The sequence below is a fragment of the Neomonachus schauinslandi genome, chromosome X (genome assembly GCF_002201575.2).
Source record: "Neomonachus schauinslandi chromosome X, ASM220157v2, whole genome shotgun sequence".
NCBI lineage: Eukaryota > Metazoa > Chordata > Mammalia > Carnivora > Phocidae > Neomonachus > Neomonachus schauinslandi.
Genome location: NC_058419.1, coordinates 106,860,895 through 106,878,343, shown reverse-complemented (window position 1 = coordinate 106,878,343; position 17,449 = coordinate 106,860,895).

Here is a 17,449-nt window from a genome sequence, read left to right as displayed (position 1 = left end):
TGAGTCACACATACTCATTCGTTAAATTGGGAAGCAGCCCCTCATCCAGTCAAACGTATATGGGGTTCAGTCTACCCATAGTATGTGCAGTAACAAAGCTAAGGAAGATTTCAGGTAACAAGATGAAAGAAAAAGACAAAGGAAATACTTCTCGTATTTCATTAGCTCTGACTTTGTCCCATTGTAAGGCCTAGCTACAAGGGAGGCTGGGAAGTGTACACTTGTTTTGGGCAGTTCTGTACCCAACTAAAATGCTATTGTTATAAAAGGATAATGGATATTAAGGCATAAGTAGCATCAGCTGCCAGACAGAGATCAGGTCTTCTATTGATTATTTTAACTCACATTAAACAGTATAACCACATCACAGAAAATCTTTTTAAAGGTAGAATTACACATAATCTCATCACTGTAATATAACAACTGTTTTCATTTGCTTATATCTTTCTAAATACATATTTTCACTTGGTTGTAGTCATAAATACAATAGATTTAAAATTTCTACTTAGGGCACCTGGGTGGCTCAGTTGGTTAAGCGACTGCCTTCAGCTCAGGTCATGATCCTGGAGTCCCGGGATCGAGTCCCGCATCGGGCTCCCTGCTCGGCAGGGAGTCTGCTTCTCCCTCTGACCCTCCCCCCTCTCATGCTCTGTCTCTCTCATTCTCTCTCTCTCTCTCTCAAATAAATAAATAAAATCTTAAAAAAAAAATTTCTACTTAATATATTATACCTTAAACATTTAAAAAAGTAATTTTTAATGGCCACATGATAGCCCATTGGGTTGATGTGGCATAATTTACTTAACCATACCCATATCATTGGATAATTCCGTGATTCTAATTTTTCATTGTTGTTGCTAATTAACCCTAGAGTGAATATCTTCATACAGTCTTTTTTCTTTCAGTTATCTTTCTGTTACTTATTTTTGACCTAATTGCACTATAATCGGAATACATGGTTTGTATGATACTGATTCTGGGAAACTTGTTGACTTTATAGCTAAGTATATGGTCAGTTTTCATAAATGTTTCTTGCACTCTGAAGAAAAAAATGTACATTTTTCTCTAGTTGGATACAAGATCCTATTCATGCCCTTTTGATCAAGCTTATTAATCAGATTATTTATATTTTCTATATACTACTAATTTTTGGTCTATGTGACAACAATTACTAACAAAGGTATATGTTATATCAGTTTCTCCTCATACTTCTGTCAATTTTTGCTTTATGTTATTTGAAGATATCATTAGGTACACATATAATTTCAGAATTAGTGTCTCTTCCTGACAAGTTGAATGTTATCTTTATGTAGTTACTATCTTTATTTCTTTTAAAAATATATATTTATTTATTTGCTTGCTGAGCAGGGAGCCCGATGCAGGGCCCGATCCCAGGACCCCGAGATCATGACCTGAGCCAAAGGCAGACACTTAACCAACTGCGCCACCCAAGCATCCCGCTATCTTTATTCCTAATAACCCATTTTGCCTTGAAAACTATTTTGTCCAATATGAACAGAGCTACTCTAGCTTTCTTCTGGTTAGTGTCTGCCTAGCATATCCATTTCCATCTTTTCATATTTTCAGTCTTTTTATGTGTCAGAGACTGGCTAGATGCTCACTAATTCCATTTCTTCTTCCTGGAAACACAGGAAGAAGCCCAGCCTCTGCAGTTATGTTGGGACCACTGAGGAATGTAGACAGAAGCAATGTATGCCACTTCCAGGCTTGGCCCCTAAAATGCTGTGCATAGTCTTAAATGTGCTCTCTCCCCTGCTCACATGGCTCAAGGCAAAGAACTCCAAGATGGTAGAACTAGGATCGACAGATAACAGATTCCCATGTCACTGGTTGAAGGAGTGACAGCCAAAGCAGGAACCTTACCTGATGAACTATGATGTGAGCAAAAATTAAACCTTGTGTTAAGCCCCAATGAACTTAGGGGTTGTTTGTACCAGCAGCTAACATGAATTATTCTGATATACCACGTCTTTGTATTTTAGGTTTTCTCTAGGATACAACAAATATCTGGATTGTTTTGTTTTGTTTCATTTTAGTCCAATCTGAGGATATCTTTCTTTTGACTGGTGAGTCTAGAACATTTACACTTTATTGTGATTTTAATTAGTTGTTGGTATGTGGAATTCTGTATACCATTTTATTTTGTGATGTCTATCCTGCTTTTTCTGTATCTTCTCTGCTTCCTATTTTCTTTCAGATTATGCTTTTGATTCCATATTTTCCCTTCTATTGGTTTGGAAGTTGTATACTCTATCTCTCTTCTTAGTTATTACTCTTAAATTTCAGCATGTGTACTCAAAATCTAAATCAATAGCTCCACTCCTCCCAAACTATCCAAGGGCCTTAGGATGGCTAATCACCATCCTCTTGTCTTAAAAGTTATTGTTATCTAATATTTTAGCACCATCTTATTTTTAACCTCCAAATGAGACGTTCTTGTTGTTCTATAAATCTCAGACTTTCCTTCTGGGATCATTTCTCTTTATCCTAATGTATCCTAATCTTAAAAGCTCCTTTAATGAGCATCTTTTGGTGATAACTCTTTCAGATTTGGGTTTTCTGAAAATGCCCTCATTTCACCCTATTCTTAAATACATCATTTAAGTAGGTGTCAAATTCTACCTAGACAGTGGTTTTCTCTCAGCAATCTAAAGTTACTGTTCCGTTGTTGCTGCCAGGCTAGTTCCTTTTAGATGATCTCTCTTTTCTCTCTGACAACTTTTAAGATTTTCTCTTTGCATTTTGTGCTCTTCAGTTATACGGAAGATTAATTCTCCCACATTCTCTCTCCTCTATGTCTCCATTTTTTCTCACTTTACTGTCCTGTGAGAGTCTGGCTTTATGCAGACATCTCAGTTCCAATTCCCTACCTTCCCTGAGTCCAAGATCTTGTCTCCCACACACATGAGGTCGTTAAAACCCAAGACTTTAGGTTCCTGAGAGTGACGAATGTGCTTGGAGTCATCAGTCACAGACCATAGTTTGGAGCTCCCTCTTTATCTTTCACTCCCAAGGATTTTCCTTCTTATAAGCCTAATGATAGCTTTTTTTTTTTTAAAGATTTGTTTATTTTGGAGAGAGTGAGAGTGGGGGGAGGGGTAGGGGTAGGGGGAGAGGGACAAGCAGACTCCATGCTGAGCACGGAGCCCAAACAGGGCTCCATCTCAGGACCCTGAAATCATGACGCAAGCATAAACCAAGAGTCAGATGCTTAGTCTGACTGCACTACCTAGGCACCCCTCAACAATGCCTTTTAAAAGATGTTTTTCTGTATTTTATTTAGGGTTTCTTTGGTTTTTGTGGTGGAATGGTTTTTCAGAATATTTAGTCCACCATTTTCTCATCATAAATGAAAGTCCACATTGTCACTTCTTTCTGTTGAATTATATCCTCAGGATAAAATCTTGAGAGTGGTTCTACTTACTGCATCAGAGATTTTAAGCATTTTTATAGCTGTTCACATGCATTGTTGGATTGCTTTCCAGCCATTCTCTTCTTGAGTGGTGAGTACTATATTTGTTTATTCATCCACTTCATGGAGGCAGAGTGGTATCAGTAGAATATGGGCTCTGAATCAATCAAACTTGGCTCTCCCTGTCCCTACCCCATCTCTCTCTCTCCTTCCACTCTTCACATATATCGAGAATAGAGAAATATTTTCCTTACAAGTTTTGTTGTGGTTTGAGATGTGAGAGAATTAAAAAAGAAGGCACCACTTGAGAAGGAGAGAACGAAGATACACGTAGAACTTCTGGCTAAAAATGCTGGCTTCAATATCTATCTTAGTTTCAGCTCCATCCTCAAACCCCAATAAAATTATAGTAAAGAGATTTTTTTAAGGCATAAACTTCCAATGATAAAAAGAGAACAGAGGGAACAGAGACAAAATTTTGTCAGTTGGAAAACTTAACAAATGATAGTTGACATAGCAGTTCTGAGAAACTAACTTAAACTGGCCTTGAGGAAGACTAAGAAACCACTTTACACCATGGGCCCCCCACAAGACTCAAGAATTGGCAACAGCTAACAAGTTACCTTTGGAAGTGAAGGGTGAAGGAAAAGGATTTGGCTGAAGATCTGTGTAAGAAGTAGTTAGAACACCAAATCCCTTTCCCGGTTACGGGTTGAATTGTGTCCTGTCCTCTCCCTGAGAAAAGATGTTTTGAAGTCCTAACCGGCAGTGTACCTCGGAACGTGACCTTATTTGGAAATAGAGTTGTGGCAGATGTAATTAGTTAAGATGAGGTCATACTAGAGTAGGGTGGGCCCCTAATCCGTTTGGACTGGTGTCTTCAACAGAATCAGTTAAAACAGGAATTGAAGTGGTTGCCTCTAAGGATCAGAAAATGGGGGAAAGAGAGGCAGAGCCTAGTGGATTTTATAATAATCATTATAGAACTATATGACCTTTAAAAATCTGTGCAAGTATGCATTTGATTTTAAAAACTAAAAAAAAAAATTTTTTTTAAACACAAGAAAGCAGGAGAATTGTTGGGAGAGAGACACAACTGTGCCAGAATAGACCATTCTTAGCTTGCTCAAGCTGGTTGTGCAATTTCCGGAAATTTCATGAGCCACTTGTTAAATACAGCCATTATTAAAAATGAAATTGTATAAACTTATGATTAAGTAAACTATTATATTAAAACCACAGTTAGATACTCAAAACTCATCACTTCTGGGGTGCCTGGGTGGCTCAGTCCGTTAAGCATCTGCCTTCGGCTCAGGTCATGATCCCAGGGTCCTGGGATCAAGCCCCGCATCAGGGGCGCAGGCTCCCTGCTCAGGGAGGAGTCTGCTTCTGCCTCTCTTTCTGCCCCTCCCTGTGCTCATGCTCTCTCCCCCTCTCTCAAATAAATAAAATCTTTGAAAAAAAACTCATCACTTTTTTTTTAAGAATTTTTTTTAAAGATTTTTTATTTATTTGATATACAGCAAGAGAGGGAACACAAGCAGGGGGAGTGGGAGAGGGAGAAGCAGGCTTCCCGCTGAGCAGAGAGCCCGATGCGGGGCTCAATCCCAGGACCCTGGGATCATGACCTGAGCCGAAGGCAGACGCTTAAGGACTGAGCCACCCAGGCGCCCCCCCCCCTTTTTTTAAGATTTTATTTATTTATTTGACAGAGAGAGCAAGACAGCGAGAGAGGGAACACAAGTAGGGGGAGTGGGAGGGGGAGAAGCAGGCTCCCCACTGAACAAGGAGCCCGATGCGGAACTCGATCCCAGGACCCTGGGATCATGACCTGAGCTGAAGGCAGCCGCCTAACAACTGAGCCACCCAGGCGCCCCCAAACTCATCACTTCTTAATTACTTTACATTTTACTATGATGCTCTGGTCTCAATGTTACTTATATGTATTGCATCTGTCTGGTAGAAATGCCAAATAACAGTGTGCTGCTGGACATCTCTGCTCACCTCTGTGTTGTGGTATCATGTTGGTTGTTTATTTCTTAAACTTTTTAATTAAGTATAACACATTTATAGAAAACCAGATAAAACAAATACACAGCTTAATGAATTATTGTAAGGCAACAGACCTTTGTAACTACCATCCATGTCTGAAAAAGAACCACGGTGGACCACCGCCGAAATTCTCCACTTGCTCCCCCTTTCCTACGAGTAACTGTACTTCTGACTTTTCTGGTAACCATGTCATTACTTTATAGTTTCATCACCTAAGTATGCATCCACAAACACAAACACTATGGTTTCCTTTCCCCTATTATCTTTATATGGCTTTTACCTCTTTTTAATCTGGAGGTTCCCCACCCACCGCTTTTTGTCCCCCTTACAATTTGTTGACAAACCTGATTGTTTATCTATAGCATCTCCCATGATCTGAATTTTGCTGTTTGAATTCCTGTAGGATAGCTTAACATGTTCTTCTGCCCTCTGTATTTCCTGGAAGTTGGTAGGTGGATCTAGAGACTCGTTCTTTATTATTAACAACAATGACAACAGCCAAATTACTAATTCAGCAACTATATATTGAACATTTACTACATGCCTGAATGGGATGCTATAAAAAGACGAAGTCACTTTTTTTTTTTTTAAAGATTTTATTTATTTATTTGACAGAGAAAGACACAGTGAGAGAGGGAACACAAACGGGGAGTGGGAGAGGGAGAAGCAGACTCCCTGCCGAGCAGGGAGCCCGATGCGGGACTCGATCCCGGGACTTCAGGATCATGACCTGAGCCGAAGGCAGTCGCTTAACCAACTGAGCCACCCAGGCGCCCCACGAAGTCATTTTTTTAAGGACTTTCATTAATTCAGGCAACTGAGAGGATCTTCTTGAGGGACAAATTGTTCTGGTTCACTCCGTAACATTCGTTTGGTTGCCAACTCAGAAGGCATCTCCAAAAGTGTTAGGCCTTCTGTGCGAAACATACATTAACTGACAAAGGGACTCCTGGTAATAGTATGGCAGTAACGCAGCAGGGCCTTCCTGGCAAAATCAGTAACTGTTCCACTTGTACAGAAACCTCTGTCTGTTTTTCAAGGCTGGTTTTAACACCAGTGCATTTACCAAGCACTACCGACAATGATTGCAAATTTCCTAGGGACAGTTTACAGGAACTCAGCAATAAAGGATTTTTAAAAAGAAGAGGAGGGGAAATGTCATTACATATTTCTAAGTAATCAGAACCTTAAGTTAAAAAAAGGACACAAAATAATAAGATTTTATAACTTGATGCTTTCTACAGCTTTTTCCTATGATAAAGCAATAATAGTCTCTCTAACGAATGCTAATTACTTTTAGAATAATACTGACAACTTGAAATGTTGATTTGCTGAAAATCAAACATGAAGGCTTCCTGTTCACGAACAGTACTTGGCTAAATTGTTTTGACTGTGGTTTAATTTAAAATAGTTTTGTGGCTTATTTTCATAGTGTTCTAGTGAACATTTTATGTTATATGTATGTTATGTTTATAAAATTAGTTTAGTTTTAGGAACACGAACTTAATTCACCTCTACTATTAAATCTTTGCTTGGAAGTAAGGTAGGATGTTCAGATTTGTGGACCAAGAAGATAGGAAAGAGTGAAGATTGCCCCAAGCCTCAAAATTCTCAACCCTACTCTATAATTTTACAATATTATATTCAGCTATGATTCATAGAAATGACATTAAGTTTAAAATATTCATGTGTATCATTTTTAAAGTTCTCCAAGAGGAAGTCATTTCCTTCTGTATTTTTGGAAAAGTGAATATTCATTTCTCCCTCATAATATTAAATTATGACAATCCTTGGCATTCAAATTAACCTGTCAAATTATATTCTCCAAAATTCTCCAACATTTGCAGAGAGATGAGAACTTCTAAAAGTGAAAATATTAAAGATACAATGGTTATCGGCCAGACTGAAAAAATAAATACCAAAAATTATACCATTCCATCATGGAATATTAAGAATCAAACACAACCAGAGCTTATTTTGGATCAATAATTATTACAGGTTTCTATAAATAAAAAGCCTCCAGTGTTAAAAGACATTGGATCAGCATTTCCGGAAATCTGTGACTAATGCCATTATACTATCTGTCCCAGGGAGTTTTATTATGACATCATCTCTTCAGAAACTTTAAATATTAATCCATAGGTTATTCTCAGCATGCAATCCATTACTTTTTTTTCTCAGAGTACTTTCTCATTTAGCACAAGCAAGTTAATGTAATTCTTCCAACATACTAAAGAAAATAGGATCAGATCATGATATTCAGGTTTACATCAATTTAAAGTAAGTAAAAATGCTCTATGCAAAGACTATGCATTGCCAGTTCCTTTTTGCCTTCCCAGATTATTTCTGTGAAAGCACAGCATCAAAGGAATATTATTTTTGACAAAAATTTTACAGTGTCACTCCCAGGAATATATTTCTACAGTTTGAGCAATTTTGAAGTAAATTACATCATGATATTCATATTTCCCTTCTAAAAAAATGCAAATCTTTCTCTGGAAGGTAATTTTTCTCTCTGTCTCCAAAACGTGATTCCCTACCCAGCTGTGGCAGGTGCTGTACACGTGCTGGCCTAGCCCTTTGCCTTTACTACTTTGGGGCACACAGCGTAACTGCCAACTTAGCAGCCCCTGACCACCTTTTGTCTTTTATTCATAAAATTCTGTATTCATGTTTAATGGCATCATTAGGAAGACCATGGCAATGTGCTGATGGTAAACAACTTTTTAAATTTAAACCTGGGGGTGGCGCCTGGGTGGCCCAGTCGGTTGAGCATCTGCCCTTGGCTCAGGTCGTGATCCCCGGGTCCTGGGATGGAGCCCCACGTAGGGCTCCCTGCTCGGCGGGAAGCCTGCTTCTCCCTCTGCCTCTGCTGCTCCCCCCACCCCACCGTTCGTGCTCGCGCTCTCTCTCTCTCTCTCAAATAAACAAAATCTTTAAAAATAAATAAATAAATGTAACCCTGGGAAATTGTGATTTTGTAAATTGTCAGTATAAACAGCTGCAAAAAGAAGAGCAGGGTGGATTGAAAGACAAATGCGAAACCTGGAAAAGGAATAAATATTGGTAGCAACAGGTAAAACTGATGCTTTTGTTTTTGTTTTTGATAAGCAGACTGACCTTTGTTCAGGGCATTTTGCTGCTGGAGCCCACTGCGGCTAGTTTTTACGCTGCAGGCCAGGAGTGCCAATTAACACCCCTTGGGAGGGGCTCTCACTCAGTGCCTGAAAGAAGCCGGTGTGTAAATATCCCAGCTCTTTCCGTCTCTGGTGGAATAACTGAGGAGCGCGCGCGCGCGTGCGTGCGTGCATGTGTGCGTGCGTGTGTGTGTGTGTGTGTGTGTGACCCTGGTTCTCAGAACCTTCCCAGCACAATTAAATTCTAGTCCCCCTCGGTAGTAACAAACTTAATAACGCACACTATTGGCTGTCTTGTCTTCCTTGTCTTAACTTCCTTAGTAACTTCCTCTTTCTCCTACTGAGATTTTCATTTATTTGTTTTTGGACCTTCCAAATAAACTACTTGCACTGGAATCCTTAGAGTCAGCTTCTGGGAAAACCAACCTAAGACTCACCAGCCCTTACTGCTTTGGCTCATTCTTTCCTCCAAATTTGAGTTCAGTTGTCATTTCCTGATTTTATAGTGCAGTGAAGAGAGCAAATGTCAACTTAGTTAGGAAATGACTCTTCCGCTCCTTCTGACCATCCAGTCTTCTTTTTATGCTGTGTCAAGGATAGTCATTTTAATTCCTTTGCTAATGCTCCAAGGTATAGATCTCTACGATTGAATTTGGCTACCTGGAGAGGGGAAAAAATGGGGTCTCTGGTGTCTCTATAGTCAAACCAACGTCCCAACCAGTACTTGGTGATTTAATGAGTGTCTTTCAGATTTAAAATTCTATGAGTTTTAGCACCAATTCTATGGAAACTCTTCCAGAAAATTGAAAAGGGGGGAATACTTCCCAACTCATTTTGAAAACAATATAGTACCCAAACCAGACAAAAGAAGTACAGAAAAGAAAATTACACGACAGTATCACTCGTGAGCTCAGACACAAAAATCCTTAAAAAAATTTAGCAAATCAAATCCAGGAATATATAAAAAGAAATATACACCATGACCAAGTGGAGTTTATTCCAGGATGTAAAGGTTCAATATTCAAAAATCAATTAGTGTAATCCATCATATCAACATGTTGAAGTAGAATAATCACATGATATAAATGATGAAGAAAAAGGATTTAACAAAATTAAACACTCATAATAAACACTCAGCAAATTGGGAATTAGGGGAACTTCCTCAATTTGATAAAGAGCATCTAAAAAAAATTCTATAGCTAACCTCAGACATAATGGTAAAAGGCTGAATGCTTTCCTCCTAAGATCAGGAAGAAGATAAGAATGTCCACTTTCACTACTCCTTTTTTTTTTTTTTAGTTTTTATTTAAATTCCAGTTAGTTAACGTACAGTGTTATATTAGTTTCAGGTGTACAATATAGTGATTCAGCACTTCCATACATCACCCGGTGCTCATCACAAGTGCCCTCCTTAATCCCCATCACCTGTTTTACCCACCCACCCACCCACCTCCCGTCTGGTAACCCTCAGTGTGTTCTCTATAGTTAAGAGTCTGTTTCTTGGTTTCTCTCTCTCTCTTATTTTTCCCTTTGTTTTCGTTTCTTAAATCCACGAATGGGGGGCGCCTGGGTGGCTCAGTTGGTTGAGCGACTGCCTTCGGCTCAGGTCATGATCCTGGAGTCCCTGGATCGAGTCCCGCATCGGGCTCCCTGCTCGGCAGGGAGTCTGCTTCTCCCTCTGACCCTCCCCCCTCTCATGTACTCGCTCTCTCTCATTCTCTCTCTCTCAAATAAATAAAATCTTTAAAAAAAAAAAAATCCACGTATGAGTGAAATCATATTTATCTGTCTCTGACTTACTTCGCTTAGCGTAATACTCTCTAGTTTCATCCATGTCAATAGATTTCATTCTGTTTTACAACTGAATAATATTCCATTATATATATATATATATATATATATATATATATATATATATGCCACATCTTCTTTATTCATTCATCAATCGATGGACACTTAGGTTGCTTCCATATCTTGGCTGTTGTAAATAATGCTATAAACATAGAAGTACATGTATCCCTTTGAATTGGTGTTTTTGTATTCTTTGAGTAAATACCCAGGAGTACGATTGCTGGATCATAGGGTAGTTCTATTTTGAACTTCTTAAACTTTTTTTTTTTTAAGATTTTTTATTTATTTATTTGAGAGAGAGAATGAGAGAGAGAGCATGAGAGGGAGGAGGGTCAGAGGGAGAAGCAGACTCCCCGCTGAGCAGGGAGCCCGATGCGGGACTCGATCCCGGGACTCCAGGATCATGACCTGAGCCGAAGGCAGTCGCTTAACCAACTGAGCCACCCAGGCGCCCTATTTTGAACTTCTTGAGGAACTCCATACTGTTTTCCACAGTGGCTGCACCCGTTTGCATTCCCACCAACAGTGTCCAAGTGTTCCTTTGTCTCCACATTCTCTCCAGCACCTGTTGTTTCTTTTGTGTTGTTGATTTTAGCCATTCTGACAGGTGTGAGGTGATATCTGATTATGGGTTTGATTTGCATTTCCCTGATGGTAAACGATGTTGAGCATCTTTCCTTGTGTCTGTTGGCCATCTGAATGTCTTTTTTGGAGAAATGTCTGTTCATGCTTTCTGCTCATTTTTTATTGGATTATGTTTTTGGGGGGTGTTGAGTTGTATAAGTTCTTTATATATTTTGTGTTTATCATGAACAGTACTTGGCTTTATCAAGTATGTTATTTGCAAATATCTTTATCAAATATGTTGTTTGCAAATATGTTATTTGCAAATATCTTCTCCCATTCTGTAGGTTGCCTTTAGTTTCATTGATTGTTTCCGTTGCTGTGCAGAAGCTTTTTATTTTGATGGAGTCCCAGTAGTTTATTTTTGTTTTTGTTTCCCTTGCCTCCGGAGACATATCTAGAAATATGTTGCTATGGCCAATGTCAGAGAAGTTGCTGCCTATGTTCTCTTCTAGAATTTTTGTAGTTTCAGGTCTCACCTTTAGGTCTTTCATCCATTTTGAATTTATTTTTGTGAAGGGTGTAAAAAAGTGGTCCAGTTTCTTTCTTTTACATGTTGCTGTCCTGTTTTCCCAACACCATTTGTTGAAGAGACTGCTGTTTTTCCATTGGATATTCTTTCTTCCTTTGTCAAAGATTAATTGACCATATAGTTGTGGGCTTATTTCTAGGTTTTCTATTCTGTACTGTTGATCTATGTATCTGTTTTTGTGCCAGTATCATACTGTTTTGATAACTGCTGCTTTGTTACATAACTTGAAGTTCGAAATTGTGAGGGATGCCTCCAGCTTTGCTTTTTCAAGATTGCTTTGGCTATTTGGGGCCTTTTGTGTTTCCATACAAATTTTAGGATTGTTTGTCCTAGTTCTGTGAAAAATGCTGTTGGTATTTTGATAGGGATTGCATTAAATATGTAGATTGCTCTGGGTAGTACAGACATTTTAACAATATTTGTACTTCCAATCCATGAGCATGGAGTGTCTTTCCATTTCTTTGTATCCTCTTCAATTTCTTCATCAGTGTTTTATAGTTTTCAGAGTCAGGTCTCTCACCTCTTTGGTTAGGTTTATTCCTAGGTATCCTATTGTTTTTGATGCATTTGTAAATGGGATTGTTTTCTTAATTTCTCTTTCTGCTGCTTCATTATTGGTGTATAGAACTGCAACAGATTTCATCAATAAGGATGATGTTAGCTGTGGGTTTTTCATAGATGGCCTTTATAATGTTGAGGTATGGTCCCTCCAAACCTACTTTGTTGAGGACTTTTATCATGACTGGATTACTTTCACCACTCTTATTCAGCATAGTACTGCGAGTCCTAGCCAGTGCTTTATTGAAAAAAAGAAAAAAGAAAAGGGAAATAAGATCAGAAAGAAAGATTGAAAGCTATCCCTATTTGCAGATGGCATTATTGTCTACATAGAACATCCCAAGGAATCTACAGAAAAAAACCACAAAACTTGTAGTACTAATGAGTTCAGCAAGGATGCAGAGTGCAAGATAAATACACAAAAATCCATGTATTCCTGTAAACTAGCAATAAACATGTGGAAACTGAAATTTAAAACAATACCATTTCAAATCACTACCCCTCCAAAAAAAACCCCAAAACTAGGTAGGAATATAAAAAACATGTAAAGGATCTGTATGCTGAAAAATGTTTAACGTTGCTGAAGAAAACCAAAGATTTAAATAAATGGAGAAACATAACGTGTTCATGAATTGGCAGACAATATAGTAAAGATGTCAGCTCTCTCCAAATTGATTTCCTGTCAAAATCCCAGCAAGACTTTTTTTTATAGATATAGACAAGTTTATGCTAAAAGTTATATGGAAAGGCAAAGGAATTCGAATAGCTTAAACAATTTTGAAAAAGAGGAATAAAGTGGGAACAATCACTCTATAGCTACAGTATAAACGACACTGTGATATTGGTGGAGAAAGACACACATAGATCAACAGACGAGAACCCAGAAATAGACCAAAACAAATACACCAAATTGATTTTCAACAAACATGCATAAGCAATTCAATGGAGGAAGAACAGTCTTGTCAACAAATGGTACTTAAATAATTGGACATCCATAAACAAAAGAAGAAGAAAAAGGGGGAGAGGGAGAAGGAGAAGGAGAAGAAGAGGATTACCTTTAACCTCACACCAATGTTTCTCATCTTTGGAGCTTGTCTCCTTCTGGTTAATTTTTTTTTTTTTATATTATGTTATGTTAGTCACAAATGGTTAATTTTCATATGCCGTTAATAGTGTTTCCAGTTATCTTTTCTGAAAGGGACATGACTCCTTAAGTGTCTGAAAATATTTGCCCTTGCACAGGAAGAAGAGCTGGAACAGGGGCTGAATTATAGAGTCACATTCCTTCTCTGACAGAACTGCATTTTTTCTCTCCTTTGGTTCCAGACTTGAAGCTCCATGCTGGTGAAATTAGTAATACTTAATAGTATTTTGGCCAGATTGAAATGAGAGATCAACAGTGATAACGGGCAAAGCAGTATGAACAAATTTTTTTAATTTAAGTTTTATGTTTTCTTACCTTTTATTCACTTCCTCCCTGACGTTACTAAAATGGTTCACATTTTAGCCAAAAGTTGAAGCGCATTGATTGAAGAAGTTTAAGTCTGTAAGTAAAAAGATGAATAATTTTCAAAGAGGAGAAACATAACAGCCTTTTAATCCCTGTTTTTCTGCTTTTGATAACTAATAAGTGGTAGGTGCCTAGTCAAGCATGACCATGATTACAATCTTCACATAGAAAATTGGGCCAGGGAAAAGTATTCTCAATACACAATACACAATACACAAATTTTAATTAAAAAAATTTCAACTGCTTTGTTGAGGTATAATTGACAAACAGTGAATTGCACTTATTGAAAAGACAATTTGATAAGTTTTGACATAGATATGTGCCCATAAAACCATCGCCACAATCGTGCCGCTTTGGTCCCTCCCTTCTGCCTTTCCCAGCCCCCATCTCCAAGCAACCACTGATCTGCTTCCTGTCAGTATAAATGAGTTTGCATTCTCTAGAGTTCTGTAACAAATGGAATCAAATAGCATGTGCTCTCTTTTGGTCTGGCTTCTTTCACTCAGCATAATTATTTTGAGATTCATCATGTTGCATGTATCAATAGTTCATGGGAGTAGCATTCCATTGTTTGGATAGACCACATTTTATTTATCCGTTCATGAGTTGACAGACATTTGGATAGTTTTTACTTTTTGACTCTTAAGAATAATGCTGCTATGAATATTCGTGTACAACGTTTACTCCCTACCTGTGGAAACCACTGATCTCTATTTTGTCTTTATAGTTTTGCCTTTTTCCAGAATGCCGTATAAATGGAATCACAGTGTGAGGTTTTTGAGCCCTGCTTCTTTCACTTATCATAATGCATTTGACATTCTTCCATGTTGTTGCATGCATCAGTAACTCATTCCTTTGAATTTTTTTTTTTAAAGAGAGAGTGCACCTGAGCTGGGGCGGGGGGGGGGGGCAGAGGGAGAGGGAGAGAGAGAGAGAATCTTAAGCAGGCTGCACGCCATCGCAGGGCTCGATCTCACGACCCTGAGATCATGACTTGAGCTAAAATCAAGAGTTGGACACTTAACCAACCGAGCCACCCAGGCTCCCGGAATTCATTCTTTTTTAATGATGAATATTATTCCGTCTTATTGATGTACCACTGTTTGTTCACCCACTCACTAGTTGAAGTATATCTGGGTTGTATCCAGTTTTTTACAATTCTGAATAAAGCCCCCATACACATTAGCATGCAGAGTTTCATCTAAATGTATGTTTTCATTTCTCTTGGGTAGATCGCTGAGTGGTATGGCAAGTTGTATTAGTTTCCTATTGCTGCTAAAACAAATTTCCACAAGCTTGTGTATCAAAACAACACAAATGTATTCTCTTATAGTTCTGGAGGTCAGATGTCCAGCATGAGTCTTAAGTGGCTAAAATCAAGGTGCCACTAGGGCTGATTCCTTCTGGAGGTTCTGAGTAGAGAATCCTTTTCCTTGCCTTTTTCAGCTTCTGGTGGCTACTTGTATTCCTTCTTCAGGTGGAATAATACAGGAGGATGGATGGAGGCCCCTTCTTCCATCTTCAAAGCGTATCACTCCAATCTCTACTTCCATCATCACATCACCTTCTCCTCTTACTCTGAATCGTTGTGCCCCTCTTACAAGGACCATTGTGATTACATCAGTCCCACCCAGATAATCCCTTCATTTCAGTATCCTTAATTGAATCACACCTGCAGCTTGTTCTTTTTGCCATATAAAGGGACTTTAACAAATGCCAGGGATTGTGATGTGGGCATATTTGGGGGGCTATTATTTAGCCTATCTATATTTAACTTTATAAGAAACTGCCCAACTGGTTTCCAAAGTGGCTGTAACATTTTGCATTCCCACCAGCAATGTATGAAAGTTCTAGTTGCCCCACATCCTTGCTTTGCCCTTGATACTATCAGTCTTTCTAATTTTAGTCATTCTAGAGGGAATAGAGTGGTATTTCATTATGGTTTTAATTTGCATTTCCCTAATGACTCATGATGTCGAACAACTTTCCTTGTGCTTTTTTTTTTTTTTTTTGTCATCCATACATCTTATTGAGTGAAGTGTCTGTTAAAATTTTTTGACTATTTTTTTTAGTTGGGTTGTTTGTGCTCTTATTATTGAGTTTTGAGAGTTCATCATGTATTCTGCTTACAATATTTTTTATCAGATATGTGTTTTGCAAAGATTTTCCTCAGGCTATGATTTGTCTTTTACCTTTTCTTATGGTTTTCTTTTTCCTTTTCTTAACAATGTTTTTCCAAGAGCAGAATTTTGATGAAGTCCAAGTAATCAATTTTTTATGGATTGTCCTTATAGTGTCAGAGATAAGAAATCCTTGTTTAACCCAGGTCACAAAGATTTTCTTCTGTGTTTTCTTCTAAAAGTTTTATTGTCTTAGGTTTTACATCTAGGTCTATGATCTATACTTAGTTCATTTATGTACATGATGCGAGGTATCCAATGAGGTTCTTTGTTTGTTTGTTTGTTTGTTTGTTTGTTTTGAATGAATGTTCAGTGGTTCCAGCAACATCTGTTGAAGATACTATCTTTCTAAAAATTGCCTTTTCACCTTTGTCAAAATTCAGTTCACCATATATATGTGGGTTTATCTCTGGACTCTCTGTTCTATTCCACATACCTATGAGTCTACTTTTTGCCAATACCACAATTTCTTGATTACTCTAGCTTTATATTATATCTTAAAATCAGTCACTGTGAGTCTTCCAGCTTTGTTCTTTTTCAAAACTGTTTTGGCTATTCTAGTTCCTTTGCTTTACCATATAAATTTTAGAGTCCACTTGACAATTTCTACAAAAAGTCTTTCTGGGATTTGGGCTGGGATTGCAGGGAATCTACCTGTCAACTTGGGGAGAATTGACATTATGTTATCTTTTTTTTTTTTTTTAAGATTTTATTTATTTATTTGACAGAGAGATAGAGAGACAGCACAAGTAGGCAGAGTGGCAGGCAGAGGGAGAGGGAGAAACAGGCTTCCTGCTGAGCAGGGAGCCCGATGTGGGGCTCGATCCCAGGACCCTGGGATCATGACCTGAGCCGAAGGCAGCCGCTTAGCCGACTGAGCCACCCAGGCGCCCCGACATTATGTTATCTATTACTGCATAACATATTAGCTCCATATTAAGCAGTCTGCAATCAAGTTGTCAGCCAGGGCTGAGTTGAAGGCTCAATTAGGGGAAGTTCTGCTTCCGAACTCACATGGTTATTGGCAAGATTCAGTTCCTTGCAGGCTACTGGCTGGAATCCTATCTCAGTTCCTTGACCAATGGGCCTCTCTATAGAGCAGCTCACAAAATGGCAGCTAGCTTTCCTCAGAGTAGGAGAGTGAGAGTGTGCTCAAGACCAGAGCCACAGACTCTTTACAGTCTCATCTGGGAAGCAAGGTCATTTTTGCCACTTTTTAAAAATTAGAGGTGCATGACTACCCATGGTGTTTTGTTGCCCACACTCAAGAGAATGGAGTTATGCAAGGGTGTGAATACCAAAAGTTAGGGACCATTAGGGGGTATCTTAAAGGCTGCCTGCCACAGACATCTTAACAATGAGTTTTCCAAGGGCGCCTGGGTGGCTCAGTCGTTAAGCATCTGCCTTCAGCTCAGGTCATGGTCCCAGGGTCCTGGGATCGAGCCCAGCTTTGGGCTCCCTGCTCGGCGAGAGGCCTGCTTCTCCCTCTCCCACTCCCCCTGCTTGTGTTTGTTCCCTCTCTTGCTGTCTCTCTGTCAAATAAATAAATAAAATCTTCTTTAAAAAAACAAT